We start from the raw sequence: 16,354 nt of genomic DNA on the forward strand, positions 1-16,354 counted from the left end.
TGGGCCTCAGTTTCCCCTATCTGTAAAATGAGAGCATTGGACTTGATGACTCCCAAAGTTACTTCCAACTCTATATGTAGGATCCCATGAAGAGAGGCAATGGAGTCAGGGTGGGCCTTGCCTTTATGAAAAGTAATATAAGTTTGTATGTATATATGTGTGTATGATATATGTATACTATATATATATATATGTATATATATACACACACACACACATTTATATATATATATAATTTCTAGGTCATTAGAAAAGTTTTACTGCAGTTTTAAGCTTAACTTTTGGGACACCTGGCATATCATACATACATATATACATATATATGTGTATGTATATATATATATATATTATACATATATCACATATCGTATGTATACATCTGAACTTGGAATTGACAACTTTTGGTATAGTATGTAGAAATTCCCTCCATGAAGAGCTTCTAATCTAGTCTTAAAGAGTTACCCAAGGACCTAAGAGGTTAAGGGTCTCAGTGAGAGACAGTATGGTAGGTACAGTGAAAAGATCACTGGTTCTAGAGTCAGTATTGTTCTTGTCGTTCGGTCATTTCAGTCATGTCTGACTTTTTGTGACCCCATTTGGGGTTTTCCTGGCAGAGATACTGGAATGGTTTGCCATTTCCTTCTCCAGCTCATTTTATAGATGAGGAAATTGAGGGAAACAAAGTTAAGAGAGTTGCCCGGGATCACACAGCTAGCAAGTGTCTGAGGCCGGATTTTGACTCAGATCTCCCTGTCTCCAGTCCCAGTGCTCTGGCCCAGGGGTGAGGAACCTGCAGCCTCAAGGCCACATGTGGCCCTCCAATGTAGCCCTTTGGCTGAATCTAAACTTCACAGAACAAACCTTTTTATTAAGGAGAATCTAGTGGCTAGAGTCAAACCACTGTGCCACCTAGCTGCCCTGAGTGTCAGAGTATATGGGTTCAATTCCCATCTCTGACAATTAACTACCTGTGAGACATTGGCCCTAAACCCATGATCCTCTAACTTGTCCCTCGTCAAGTACATAGAATGTGGTAGAGGCAGGACCTGAACTCTGGTCTTCCTGAGTCTAAGGCTTGACCTCTATTCACCATGCCATACTCCATCACCATATGATATACTTCCACTATCTCCAGTTTCACTGCTGTGGGTACTTCCTCTGTCAATGTAGACTGAAACTCTGTTGAATTTACTAGTTGTTTTTTGAGATTTGTTATTGAAAGAAAAAAATTTAATCAGCCTCTGACTACCTATTGATCAACTGTGAACTTCACCAGGATGACCCTTGAATAGGCTCACATAGATAGAGTTTGTCACCAGACTCATGATCAATCAGTCATCAGTCAACAAGCATTTATTAAGTACTCACTATGTGCTAAGCAGGTGGGTAGGTGGTGCAATGGATGGAATGCCCAGCCTGATATCAGGAAGACCTGAGTTCAAATTCAGCCTCAAACACTTACTAGCTGTGTGACCCTGGGCTAGTAACTTCACCCTGTTTGTCTCAGTTTCCTCGTTTGTAAAGTGAGCTGGAGAAGAAAAATGGCAAACCATTCCGGTATCTCTGCCAAGGAAACCCCAAATGGGGTCACAGGAAGTCAGACAGGAAATGACTCAACAAAAAATACGTTAAGCACTGGGCATACAAAGAAAGTAAACACCATCCCTGCTTTCAGGAGCTGGCATTCTAATGGAGAATACAACATGCAAACAGCTAGGTACTTACTTGTATCTAAATGATTACTACAGGATAAATGGGAGATAATCCTCAAAGCTTGGGCACTAGCAGTGGGTAGGAGAACTAGGAAAGGCCTTTTGTAGAAGATGGAATTTAAGAATATTGTCTGAGTGTGAAGAAGGCCAGAGAAGCCAGGAGGCAGAGATGAGGAGGGGGAGCATTCTAGGCATCTAGTAGAAAAGACAAGAGAGGAACAACTCCAAAAGATTCATAATGGAAGATGCCATCCACATCTAGAGAAAGAGATACAGATTCTGAATGCAGATCAACGAATACGATTTGCTCTCTTTTTTCTGTTTTATTTTTTTTTCCTTTCTCATGGTTCCTCCCATTCATTCTAATTCTTCTATGCAACATGACTAATGTGAAAATATGTTTAATGGGAATGTATGTGTAGAGCCTATATCAGATTGCATGCCATCTTAGGGAGAGGGGAGGGGAGGGACAGGGAGAAAATTTAAAATTTATGGAAGTGAATGTTGAAAACTAAAAATAAATAATTAAAAAAAAAAAGATGAGAAAAGAGACTGAGAGATGGAATGTCTTTACAAAGACCCCAGGTGTGACAAATAGGTCAGTGTAGTTGACTCACAGAGTATATGTCCAGGAATAAATTACGAAAAGATTGGAAAGATAGGAAAGAACCAGACTATACAGGCTTCTAAAAGCCTAACTGACCATTTTATGTTTGATCCTAGATAACAGGGAGCCCCTGGAGTTTACTGAGTAGAGTGTGATATGAGTGATATGTCTTATGTTTTCGGAGTATCACTTTGGCATCTGAAGGGAGAATGAACTGGAGTGGGGAGAAATTTGAGCCAGGGAGACCACCTGGAAGGCTATTGCAGTAGTTCAGGTGATGAGAACCTGTACCAAGGTGGCCACTGTGTCAGAGGAGAGAAGGGTACTATATGAGAGAGATAACGCCAAGGTAAAACCAATAGGCCTTGACAATAGGTTGGGTATAGCATGGCAGGTGAGTGTGAATAAGGAGCCCAGTATAATGCCTACATTTCCATCCTGATTGACCCCCTTCCCTATTAGTAACAAACAGGAAGAATGGGAAGCAGGGAGGGCTTTCTTTTCTAGTTATAGGAGTTGCCACTGATAAGGCCTTTAAGAATCCAGGATCAGGCTCAAGACAAGACTAACAGAAGCTAATGTTTGAGATATAATATTTACATGAGAAACGTTGTGGTTTAACAGTGGATAGAGAGCTGGCAGAGTTGCAAAGACCTTTTCAAGTTCTGTCTCTGGCATGTCCTGGTTGGTGACCCAGTCAAGTCACTAAATTCTCTCTGCTCTCAATTTCTTCATCTGTAAAATGGGCGCCATAATAGGACTTGCCTCTTAGGGTTTTTAAGAAGCCCTAATCAAATAGGACAACGTATAAAGTGCTCTATAAATATTGGCTATGATGATCATAATTTGAGAGGTGTTGTGTTATAGTAGTGGATAAAAAGCCAGCCTCTGGGTCAGGAAGACTTTGTTTCAAGTTCTGGCTGTGACATTGGGATAAGCTACTTAACTTCTCAAAGCCCCAGGCAACTCACTCCTAAGACAGCAGTCTGCAGAACCTGTTGCAATCTGCTTTGGTAGAGTCATTTTCCTCTCTCTCACACCCATAGGTCCCTAACAGCCATTGAAATCACAGGTCTGTAAGGGCAAGCAAAGTGGGACTTTTTACTGTTTTTTCTTTTGGAGCGCTTCTCAGCACTGGAGCAATCAAGTGCCTTTGACTAAGTCTTGCCTTTGTTTGTAGGAAGGCCCACACCCTTTTGCTAATTAGGTCACCAGAGGTGAGAGGCCCTTGAGAGGTATGAAGCCCTCCCACCCTGAAAAAGGGTATCTATATTCCGAGGTTAGCATTTTGCTTGGGGCTCACTCATTGGAAGAGAATTGGAGTGGAGACTCTAGGTAGTTGTTAAGGAGCTCTCCCCCCCCACCCCCACACCCTCCACAACTTTGAAAACCCAGATGTTGGTGCTTCTCTCTCTGGTAACTGTAGATATTGCCATAGTCAGATGCTTAGAAGCCCTGTCTGTTGATTTGTGTTATTTGCTCTGTTTATATAATTTTTGCTCATAATTTCTGTTTGTGTTTTCTCTGAAGTTCAGGGTGCTGACTTTTTCCCCTGAACTAAGTGAATGATATATGTACGTTTAATTAAAATGAGATTGTAAGCCCTTTAAAGTTGCTTTCCTCAGAAAAGTAGATCAAAGATTCTGTGCTGGCAGCCCTCCTGTATGCTGGTGTTATTGGCCTTACACAGCCACAGTAGCTGCAGGCAACATTGTTGTTATGAGGTCCTAATCTCATTTATATAGCACACTTGATTGTTTACAAAGTTATGAGGTTTCCTCATAAAAGAACCATAATGTTGGAAATGCAAACATCATGATACCCATTTAATATAGATAAGGAAAAAAGTTCAGAGAAATTGATTAGTCAAAAGTCTACCAGTTCATTAATCAGCAGGACTTAAAACACAGCTCTTCAGTCAGCCAGTCAATAAGCATTTATTAAGTACCTACTGTGTGTCAGGCACTGTATTAAGTACTGGGGATACAAAGATAGGCAAAAGATGGTTCCTGCCCTCAATGAGGAAGACAATATCAAACAACCAAGAACAAACAAGCTGTATGCACAGTATGAGGGGAGTGGGGATGGGTCTTCTTAATCCAAGTCTAGTTGTCTTCCCACTGCATGCCGTTTGTCTGCCTAGGGAGTATGATTTGAGGCAACAAGAGTTCTTGGATTCTAAAATATCCCCTACATGAGCTTGCCACAATGTCACAATGAAATTCCCATCCCTAGAATACTAAGGCACTGTTTTCTTTAGAAGGACCCTGTTAACTACATATTAGCAGAGCATCTCGTAGGAATGAATGAGGATAGGAGTTAAGTAAGTTTGGATGGGTAGGAACAAAAGTGAGGATGAGAAAATAAACAGATCCGAGTGAAATTACTATGGTTGGGAGTATCCTAAGCATCTTAAAAGCAACCAGATGATGGGAAGGCATAGATACAACTTAGAATTACTTCTCCCCCACCCTTACAATCATAAAGCCTCACAGAGAAACCAAAGTACAATCAAAAAATATTATAATATGAAGGAAAATGAACCAGTGGTGCCTGGTGAAGGGCAAAATTCTGTGAACTTCCCAGAGATCAGGGAACAAGAAAGATCAGAAATTATTTTTTACTAAAATTCATAAAAGAAGAAATTAAGGAATTTACTTCAGGAAAAAAAATACCTTTAATGTAGAAAACAGAGCATTTACTGAAAAATCAAACCTAAACTCTATTATTTTTTGACTATGACCATGACCAAGTCACTTAACCTTTTAAAAATTCAGTTTTCTAAATTATAAAGCATTACCTACCTCACTGGACTGTTGTGGAGAAAATGCTTTGTAAACATGAAAATGTTATCCAAAAGAGAATTATCATTTAAATACCAGTTCTGCCATAAACTTATTATGTGATATTGGGTAAATGACAACGTTGAACTGAATGATTTTGAACTAAGACGATTTTAAGGTCCTTTTCAGTTCCAATATCCTATAGCTATGAAGTCACAGAATATTTCTGAAAGCCCTTTATAAGTTTGAAAGTCACTTGTATTTGTAAAATACCACTGTTGCTGTTTATTGATACCATTATCATTAATGAATCCTCTACTTCAGCCATCCCAGGTGGCTTCAAAGCATTATTACTCATGAAGGCCTTCAAGACATTCTCTCACAAAGTGTGCTGTATACATCTAGCTTAAGGCTGGTGTCTCTTTAAATGCTCCCTGAAGATCATTTGAGCTTTAAGGTTAACTCAATGATTGCACCAAATTAGGCCTTTATCTTTGTAGGAGAAAAACAGGACTGGTTGTCTTTCGCCCCAATTTCTCTTCTCTCTAATCAAATCAAAATCCCATCCCATCCCATCTCACTTCCTCCCATCCCATCCCATTCCCTCCCATCCCATCCCAGTCCAGCCCAGCAGAGCCCATCCCATTCTCAAAGGCAGGATGATTTAACAACCCTAAAACTAAGCTCAGCTCTATGTAGGAAGACTATATAAGGCATTCTGGACCAGTAACTCTGCTATCATAATCTAATCAGTCTTGCTGATAGGACCACAATTGCCTTGATACCCCAATTACTCAGTAACTAGATTCCTAAGGAATTTTTCTGTGACCAATTTCCTAATTAAGAGCAAATAGATTTTCCTGTCTTTACACTGTTTTTCCATGACAAGATCCTTCCACGTTGCTACAACCCCTTGACCCAGGCAGTCAGCCTGACATGCCAGTCAGCATAGATACCTGGGATATAGGACTTTTTTCTTTGGCCCTTTTGTGATCATTCCCATTGTCTTACCCCTTTTCTAGGATACTCCCAGTATGAAGTGAGCTCCTATCTAATCTGATCCCTTGGCAGTTTTTTATGCTAATTATTATGTTGTATTGTATTACATATCTTGTCTCTTCCTTTAAGACCCCCGAGATCCCTGAGGACTGGCAGGGACTCTCATTTTTTTCATTCTTGTGTCCTCAGACTAGAACAGGGCCTTGTATACAAAGTAGGGGCTCAATAAATGTTTTACGTGGATTTATTTCTCTTCCTCAATAGCTATCCCAAAGTCTAAAACAAGGGCCGAGCAAATTTGGTGACAAAAGGTGTCATTTCTCTATAAATATGAGGGCACGAATAGTGCTTCATTTGTATCTGCCTGTACCCACCATTGGGTGTGTGCTTAGTAGATAATAAAGATTTGTCAAATAAACATGTTGCACTTGGACCCTTTAATATAGTCCTCTATCAATATGTCCGCCTTCTCCCCACTAGGTACACCAACAGGTACACTTCTGAGTCCCTTGCTCTGATAAGAGAGCTTGTGCCTTAACTTTCCAGGGGCCCAAGCCTCCCTGCCATTTCCTTCTCTGTTCCATGCTATGCCTCTATGTGTCCCCTTCTTTCCAGATCCCCTTACGTGAGGCCTTCCTCCTTTAGAACTGACAAAATTTGTCTAAAGATCTATTGATTGGGTACTACTGCTTATTATGCAATGAATGATGCAGAGAGAAGGACTGCAGTGTATTATCCTTACAACAAAGGCTATACTGATCTAATGCAAAAGTGGTCAAAATGAGCCCCGAGCATCAGTTTTAAGTTGCATCATATAGATTCTCGTTACAAAAATAGGGTGTGTAAAATGGAATCTCAAAGAGAAATAAGGGAAGATAATATGTTATAGATCAAAGAATAGATGGCAGAAGGGGAAGATCATATTATCAGGTAAAACAGGAAACTAACAGGTTAACATCAGAGCTTCACTTGATATCTCAAATTTGATTTTGCAGACAGGTAAAGAAAGAACCAGCCAGTTACGTGGCTTGTTTATCTTAAGTAAATGGCAGTAAGAAAATTAAGCCAGAAATTCTCATATTACAAAATGGAAAGTCTTGAGGACAAGGACTATCTTGCTTGCTTTTTTTTTTTTGAATCCCTAATGCTTAGCACAGTGCCTGGTACTTGGTATACACTTAATAAATATACTTAATAAATGTTCCATTAAAATATATTGACCTTAAAGTCAGGATGCACAAAAACAACTTAAGGATTATCGGTCTTCCAGAATACACTACATAAAAACAAAACCAAACAACAACAAAAACACTTGAATTCCATAATGCAAAAAAATAATACAAGAAACCTGCCCAGAACTTTAGTACATAAAAAAACAAAGTGCCAATCAAGAGTCCATAGATTACTTCTAGGAAAAAAAACCAACCCTATTCTGCAAACTCCAAGCCATAGTGACTAAATTTAGTAATTTCATGAATAAACAAATCCTTCAAATGAACAGGAGACAGATCTTTAAGTATAAAGGAAAGGAAATCCAAATAATACAAAACTATTCTGTACTCACCTGAAATTATAGGAGAAAATGGAATCATCCATTCCAAAGAGCAAAGGAGGCAAGGATACTAGCCAAGGTGACCTACCCTGAAAATCTGAGCTTAACCATCAAGTGAAAAAAGACGGATATTCAATTTTCTTTAAAAGTATTCAAAACATTCCTAGAAAGAAAACCAGACCAGGAGAAAATGGTTGCTTCTAAAATACCTCAGGCAACAGGCACACAAGAAAGGTAAACAAATATCAAGAAAAATAGGCAAAAAATCAAAGATGACAACAACAAAATAGCAACAGTAATATGGTTAAGAAATTTATTTCTAAATACATACGAGGAGACAAAGGGTAATAGCAGAAGTCAGATGGGAAAGTGGAGAAACAGACCTAAGACACCACAGACAATACCCCCCAGCAGTCTACTGACAGGTAAATAAATAGTTTTTGTGGGTTTAAATTACAGAATAGGAGACCACATAAAAGAAGAGAAAGCAGGAAAGAAGATAGAGTGGAATACAATGTGCCTTAATCAAGTCAAAGGCTAACAATGAAAGGAAAAGAAAAATAATTCTTGTAGTCTCTCAGGAGCCTGTGGGAGAATGGGCAAGGAGACAGATGGAAGGATTGAAAAGGAGGGAAAGAACTGGGGAATTCTTGTTTCAGTGGTGGGAGGGAGCGCCGCTGATGAACACTCCCGTGGGAGAATAGAGATATTCTGTAAAGTTAGAGAATATGTAAAGAATAGAGATATTCTATAAAGGGAGATTGGGATCTTATAATAGGTACAATCTGCAGAAATTAGATACTTAGAAAGACCATTCAGGAGAAGGTGAATCAGAACTCCTTGGAGCAACTTATTCCTAGAAGAGCAGAAAGGCATGGAACCAGGAAGAAGATTTCAAGGTAGATTGTGAGGGTGGTGGAGGGGATTGACCACAGAGTGGGCAAAGGTTGATAATGAACTGCATAATCAGAAATAGAAGAAAATTCCTACCTGGGGCAATATCCTTTCTATCACCTGCAGGAACTGGTATTTCTAAGAGTGAGACAAAGAGAAAAAGGGGGCCAGGTGGCAAGATCTATAAGGCAATAATTTCAGTCTTGGTTGGAATCATAGGTTTAAAACTGGAAGGGAGTGCAGAGAGTACCTACCAATTCAACTATTTTTATGGTTCTCATTGGCCCAGAGAGATGAAGAGATTTACACAAGGTCACACATGACAGAGGTGGTATTTGAATCCAGGTCCTCTGATTTCAGAGTCAATGTCATTTCCAAGGTGACAGTCTAATAGATCATCCATCGAACCCAGTCGTCACCTGAGCACAAATCCCCAATAAAGATCCCTGACAAATGGTCCCCCAGCCTTTGGTGAAGACCTCCCTTGAGTCACTGCCCTTTCTGCTTTTATATAATTTTAAACAGGAAGGGTTTGATTTGGGTTTGTTTGTTTGTTTTCTCTCACATTGATCAGAAACACTTATGGATTAATTGATCGATTTCCCTCAATTGAGAATGACCTCCAGGTCTGCTGACCCAGAAGGGATCAATGAAGTTCCACATCACCCTTAGCTAAACTGTGTCAGTCACTGATACAGAGTTATTCGCAAGACAGAATTCATTGCATGGCCTCTGGGTCAGGCTCCTGAATTCCTGGACTCAGAATAGACTATTATTAAGTAGCGAATTTCAGTATGATTTAAAGAAAAACTTCCTTACTGTACTGAGTTTCTCATCATTAGGGGTCTTCAAGTAGAGTCTGGATGCCTATTTGTCAGAGATGTTGTAGAAGAGATTTTTGTTCAGGTACAGGCTAGACAACTGGCCCCTTAATGATGACTCTGGAAATTCTGCAAGAAAGATCAATCACTGCCACTGATTTCTGCTGCTGGAAACCCGACATCCCATATGTCAGTACAGAGCAGTTTGAATAATGTTTAAATTACATTGGGAAAAAAATTAAGGGTAACAGGCTGAAAAAGAACATAATTAATCTTCCCAGGTGAAAGATCTGATTCCTGACTCATTCTGGCTGCCCATCCTTCCTATCCAAGCTATGTCTATGGAGAAATTCAGGAGTCACATGCTCCCTTGTCCTCTCTTCCTCCTCCATTTAAATGTCCTCTGAGCGCAATATTCATTTTCAAATCCCCAACCAAAGGGTTCGTAAAGCATCCTGCTGCCACAGAACGCTTCCCTACTCACAATTAAAACCAAAAATAATGCAGTCCCCGGCATCAAGATGATGCTTTCTGGTGAAATAAAGCATCTGTAATGTTCCTGAAGAAAGGAGACTGGCAGAGAAAAATGGAGGTGGGTATGGCCCAAGGGAAGAACAGAGAAAGGAGAAAAAAGAGACAGCTCACCTTTGCAAAGTCCTTTACAGCTTCCAAAACAATTCCCTCACAATGATCTTGCAGGGTAGGTGAGTCAGATAGTTTTACCCCCAAATGATGGAAGAGGAAATCAAGTTTTTCCATGTCTTTGATTATAATGGCCTATACGTGATGAAAAGAATGGAGACAGAATCACAGAGTCTGAGTTGGAAAGGACCTCTGACGCCATCTGGTAGAATCAGTGCTAGATTGAGAATTCTTTTGACAACATTCCCAACAAAGGGTCAACCAACCTTTCGTTTGAAAACCTCTAGTGAGGGGAACCTACCACCTCCTAAAACAGCCCATTGAGATTTTAATAGCTTTAAATGATAATAATAATAATTAGCATTTATGTAGCGCTTTAAGCTTTGCAAAGCACTCTCTGTCTATATTATCTCATTCAGTCCTTACAACAACCCTTTGAGATAGGTGTTGCTACTGTTCCCATTTTACAGATGAGGAAACTGAGGCTGGAAGAGGTTAAGTGACTCGCTCGGGGACATACTCCTAAAGTATTTGAGGCAAAATTCAAACTCAGGTCCTCCTGACTCCAAGTCCATCACTATGTGCCCCAGTTACCTAGCTAATTAGGATGTGGTTGTTTTCTCCCCTTACATTATACTTAAGTTTGCCTCTTTGCAATCTCCACCCATTGTTACTAAAAGTAGAAATTGCAGATTCATATTTTAGCTGGATGGTATGTGTGTCGGGGTGTGAATCTTTGAAATTAGAGTTGTAAGGAACATATTGTTACTAATGAACAGAGAGACAGAGACAGAGAAAGACAGAGAGAAGGAGAGACACAGACAGAGGAGAGACACAGAGAGAGACATAGACAGAGAGACAGAGGACAGAGACAGAGACGGAGAGTGATGTGATGGAGGCAACTGTAATTTGGAGGGCCCTGGACTTTTGTCTCTTCTGAATTCATTGTAGTGAGCATAGAGTGATGCACTGGTGAGGGTTTAGACCAGGGGTGGGTAACCTGCAGCCTCAAAGCCACAGGTGGCCTTCTAGGTCCCCAGATGTGTCCATTTGACTGGGTCCAAGTTTTACAGAACAAATCCACTTATTAAAGGGATTTGTTCTGTGAAGTTTAGACTCAGTCAAAAGGCTGCACCCAAGAACCTAGAGGGTCACATGTGGCCTCAAGGCTGCCAGTTCCCCACTCCTGGACTAGGGTCATGGTCTGTGCTCCTCTATAACCCTGAGATACGCATAGAATGGAAGGAATGAGCAATGGTGGAGCTGAGGTCCAGACTCAGCTTAGAGATGCCTATTTCTAAGTTCATTCATTCTTTCTCCCCTGTGCCCAGACCTGTTACATGGTATTTGGAGAGAAGTTTCTCAGGCACAGGGGATTGGGCGTAGAGAGGAAGGGGGATTGTAAGGACCCTGAATGGAGCCAGGTACCTGTACTGGAAAGGGGACGAATTGACTGCTTGAGCTACCCAGAACATTTCCCTCAGTGTAGCCTCCACCTAGAGCAAAGGAACAAGGCCAAAGTGAGGGGAATTGCAAATATAGCCCCCAAACTAAAACAGAGGGTTTGGTTAAGAAAAGTGTAATTATGTTGTGCCAAGGAGAAGGGTCTGGGATAGATCAAGGATAGGCCAAGGAATCTGTAGCCTGATTAAGTTTGTGATCAGAACCATATACATTGATTTCAAGTAACTTGAAATTCTATATCCATGGGCCCTACTTTGGGTGCCTACAAGTGCCTGGTATTTGTAACAGTTTCATTATTTTATAATTTGTTTTTCTTCTACTTCTGCTTCCTGGTTGGGAAGTATTTCCCTATGGCCAGCATCCATTCAGCAACCATTTATTAAGGACTTATTGTGTGACATAGTAATTTCAGTAAGAGATACAATGGCTCCTCAGTGCTTACCAAATATAGTCTAAACTCATTAGCTTTTTCCAAGGCCATCCACAATAAAGTGCTACATTAAACGTCCAACTTTCTCATGGCTACCCTCCCCACACTTTATCTTTCAGACAAATTGAATACATTGAACTATCCCCTGAATACCTCTCAATTTTTCCTATCCCTGCACCTTTATAAATGACATTCCATAAGGAATTTCCTTCCTTCTAAAACTGTTGATATTCTAACCATTCTTAAGGAAAGGCCCAGCTCAAATAATATCCTGGGGGAAAGTCTTCCAGATGCTTACAGCAGGAATAGCCCACCTGACCCACAAACCTCACTAGGATCTTGGTTGTACTTCTCTTATGGTACTTGCTATGTGTTCCCTTGACTTACAATTCTTTGTGTGTGAACATCATTTCTTCTACCAGAAGCTCTTCTGGGACAGAGAGTCTATTTTATTCTTCTTTGTATCCTCAGTGCAATGATATGTTGTTTGTTGTTTAGGTTTTTCAGTCATTTCCTACTCTTTGTGACCCCTTTGGGGATTTTCTTGGCAAAGATAATGGAGCAGTTTGCCATTTCCTTCTCCAGCTCACTTTACAGATGAGGAAACTGGGGCACTAAGTGACATGCCCAGGGGCGCACAGGGAGTAAGTGTCTGAAGCCAGATTTGAATTCAGGAAGATGAGTCTCCCTGACTCCAGACCCAGCACTCTATGCATCGGGTCACCTACCTGCCCCACAATGACATGTTGTGAGTTTTTAATTAGTGTTGGCTGAATTTTCTTGATGTTGATGATAAGAAAGACATTTCCTGCCTTTAAGAAAGTTATAATCTCTGAGGGCTCCTGGGGTAAAGGAACAGAAATGTAGTTATGTACCCTGGGACCCCTCATTAAGTTTTGAGGGCTCTGGGCTCAAATAGACCCAATGGTTCAATCTTGGAGGGCTTAGTGCCAAAGAAGGTCAAGTTTTTCTCTCTATCTCTGTCCCCATTCTGGAGTCAAACTCCAAGGGAATCCCCAAAAGCCATATTTAAATATGGCTTATGTCTAGGGTCTTCCCAAAAGTAGGCATTAGGGTCCACTTCCACAAAAGTACTCAATGTACAATGTGGGTATTAGGTATGAAACAGCATTTTTATTTCTTTCATCACAGAAACTACATAAGATGGACAATATTCAGTGGCATACATGAACAAATACAGAAGACACAGTACATTCAAATAGCCTTATTTAAACAACTCACAAAGTTTGGTTACTCTAGTCAGGCAAGACATGACTTCCTTTAGTCCTCCAGCTGTGGGACCCTCCTATTGCTGGTCTTCTCCAAGGAGTATGCCATTGAGGAAGTCATCTTCTTCTGGCATCTTCTACTAATCTTTGGAACCCAGGCACTCTCAAATTCAAGATTAGCAGGGAGATAATCTCCAAGGCTGGAAAGATTCATTTCTCAGGATTGTGTTCTCAGGAATCTGTGTTCAGAGAAAGAAAACAAAAAGGCAGATAAAGACACCAGTAACCAAGAAGTCTAAGAACTTCCAGCCTCAGGCTATGGGAAGACATGTCTCCCATAGCTATATGCTTCTGTTCTAAGAAGCCGTTTTCTACTGAGGGCACTTTTTCTTGAAATACAAGGGAGAAAATGTGCTTGAGAAGGATCCGAAATGATTGGGCAGAACCTTTTCTCCTAAAAGCTCTTCTAGGTCGCAGCAGGAACAAACCTCTGAAAAGACTGCATTTTCCTAGGCCTCATACAATCAACCAAGAAGAGATAATTCCACCAAACACACAAGGGATTCCCCTATCTCCCCTGCTACAAAGACAAGAATAAATTTGTGATAAAGGAGAAGTCCAAGAATAGTCTAGCATGCACCATAGACTTGGGGAAAACAGAGGGAGAATAGATAAGATAGACAAGATCCCATGTCCTAAAATACTACAGGGATAGCCAGCTAAAGAGGGATAAGAAATTCACAGTAATGAAATTCTGAGGACATAACATGGAACAATGAAGAGGAAAATGGAAATCTGTCTAAAGAAACCAGAGTGAATGCATAGGGATGCATCAACTAGCCTAGATTTTTTTTTTAAGTCACAGATAAAAGATGGAAGCAAGGATGTATGACAGAAGGTAGATACAAGGGATAACATGGTCCAGTAAGCATAGTGTCAGAAATGCTAAAGGTCAGAATTAGCTAAGATTGGTAATGAATGCTAAGCACAAAAAAAGGGCCATTTTAATTATATTGGGGGAAAATGGAAAATCAAAAGACGAACAAGATTGCTGCTCAGGACAGATGGAAAGACAATGGATGATAGAGGAAAAGCAGAATTCCTTAATTTGTTTTCTTTCTCTTTTCTTTGCTGATCTTTGGAATGGAAAAGAGAACAAAAATGGTTGGTTGTGAATTGACTTGATTGAATTGAGCCTCAAGATAAGAGAAAGACATAATGAGCGCACCTAGCTACCCTCTGTATATTTAAGCTCCTGAGCCTGGGCAAAAATCATGCCCTAGGATACTAAGAGAACCTGTAGGTCTGTTTGCGGAGCCCATTTCCATGATCTCTGAAAAACTGTGGAGAACAGGAGAGGAGCTGCAGGATTTGGAGATGGGTAGATGTGATATGTCATGTTTTTTAAGGAAAGAGCAGAGTTTTCAGACCACGGGCTAAAGAGCTTGACTTTTTTTTTTCCTTACAGAAAATCACAGAACACATGAGTAAAGGGTTGGTTTATGAACAATTAGAAAGGATCACTAGGTCAACATAGCTTCATCAAGAACAGACTAAATGATACCTAAGTTCATGCCAAACTAACTTCAGCTGCTTTTTTACTAGTGTGATTAGGTGGGTAGATTTAGGGAAGGCTATAGTTATAGAATACCCAGATCTCAGCAAAGACGTAAAGTTTGTCATGCCATCCTTGCAGAAAAGGTGGAGAGGTGTAGGTTAGACATTGGATAAATTCAGAACTGGTTGAAAGATTAGATCCCCAAAAAAGTAATTCATGAAGCAATGTAAACTTGGAGGGAAATCTCTGGTGGAAGGTTCAAGGCGTCTGTCTTTGGCCCAGTGCTATTTATTATTTTTACCAGTAACTTCAATGAAAACATAGAGCTCTCTTCCATCTCTGGAAATGTCTTTTTATTTAATTGTATATATTTTGCATTTACTTATTTTCGTTCATGTTATTGTGACCTAGAAATAAGACTTAGGGAAGACATGTCTTTGAGAACACCAAACTATCTTGTGGAAGAAGGTTTAGACTTGTGTTTGACTCCAGGGTGGGAGGTGAGAGTAGAATTAGAAGCAATGGATGCAAGGTGGAAAGTCAGACTTCTTTGACTCACTGTAATTCCTAACCATTGATGTTACCCCCAGGAGGATTCAGATACAGGGTTTCCCTAATGAGATCTGCTAAAGAGAAGGCTAGATCATCATTTTATGGAGGTGAGCCGTAGATGATTCATGAGAAGGCTGGGTGACCATTTTTTGGAGATGTGGAGATGATTCAGATATAGTTGGGATTACTAGAGGTTTTTGAGATCACTTCCATCTCTAAGATTCTGTGATTCAGTAAATGGAAGAGCTCAACTGAGGGTCAAGAATCTGTTTATTTAAAACATAAGGAAGTCATAGTAGATCTTGGAAGTCTCTCCCAGCTCTCACATCATATGTTGTAACATTTTATGCTCAAAAGTCGTTACCAGTGCTAGCATTGTGTGATTATTAATGCATATTTATTTAGCAACTTCCTTCGCAACCATTTACATAAATAATACGTAGGAGCTATCAGGATACAAATGTGATTCAACAAGCATTTTTATGGCATTTGAGTCACAAACCACGTTCTGGCACATGGTGAGTACTTAAATGTTTGTGAAATTGAATTAAAATATAAAGCACTGAACCCTCGTTATTCCATTTGAGCTTCACATGTCCATTTTGCTCTCCCCCACACTATGCCAGCAGTCTGAATATCTGAATATGTAAAATATATTATTTTGTCAGTGAAATAACTCCAGGTGTAGAAATTCCTTCCAAACATATAAATCATTACCACCATTATAATTGTAATAGTAGAAATAGCTAGTATTTATACAGACATATATATATATATATGTATATATATATATATACCACCATTACCATGGTAACAGTAGAAGTAGCTAGTATTTACATAGCACCGTAGTGTGTGTCAAGCACAGTGCTAAGTGATTAAAAATATTATCTCATTTTGATCCTTGCAACAAACCTGGGAGATAAGTGCTATTATCATATTCATCCTACAATTGAGGAAACTGACTTACCCAGGGGTCACACAGCTCTTTGCCCTCTGGGCAGTTCTTGCACACATCCTCCTATAAATTCACCCTAGGGATTCTACGTCATGTGTCAGGGGACCTTTGCATGCCTGGTATCCTGTCTTGCACATTGTGTTGTTGCTGCTGGTT

Source organism: Trichosurus vulpecula, chromosome 1 (genome assembly GCF_011100635.1).
Source record: "Trichosurus vulpecula isolate mTriVul1 chromosome 1, mTriVul1.pri, whole genome shotgun sequence".
Classification (NCBI taxonomy): Eukaryota; Metazoa; Chordata; class Mammalia; order Diprotodontia; family Phalangeridae; genus Trichosurus; species Trichosurus vulpecula.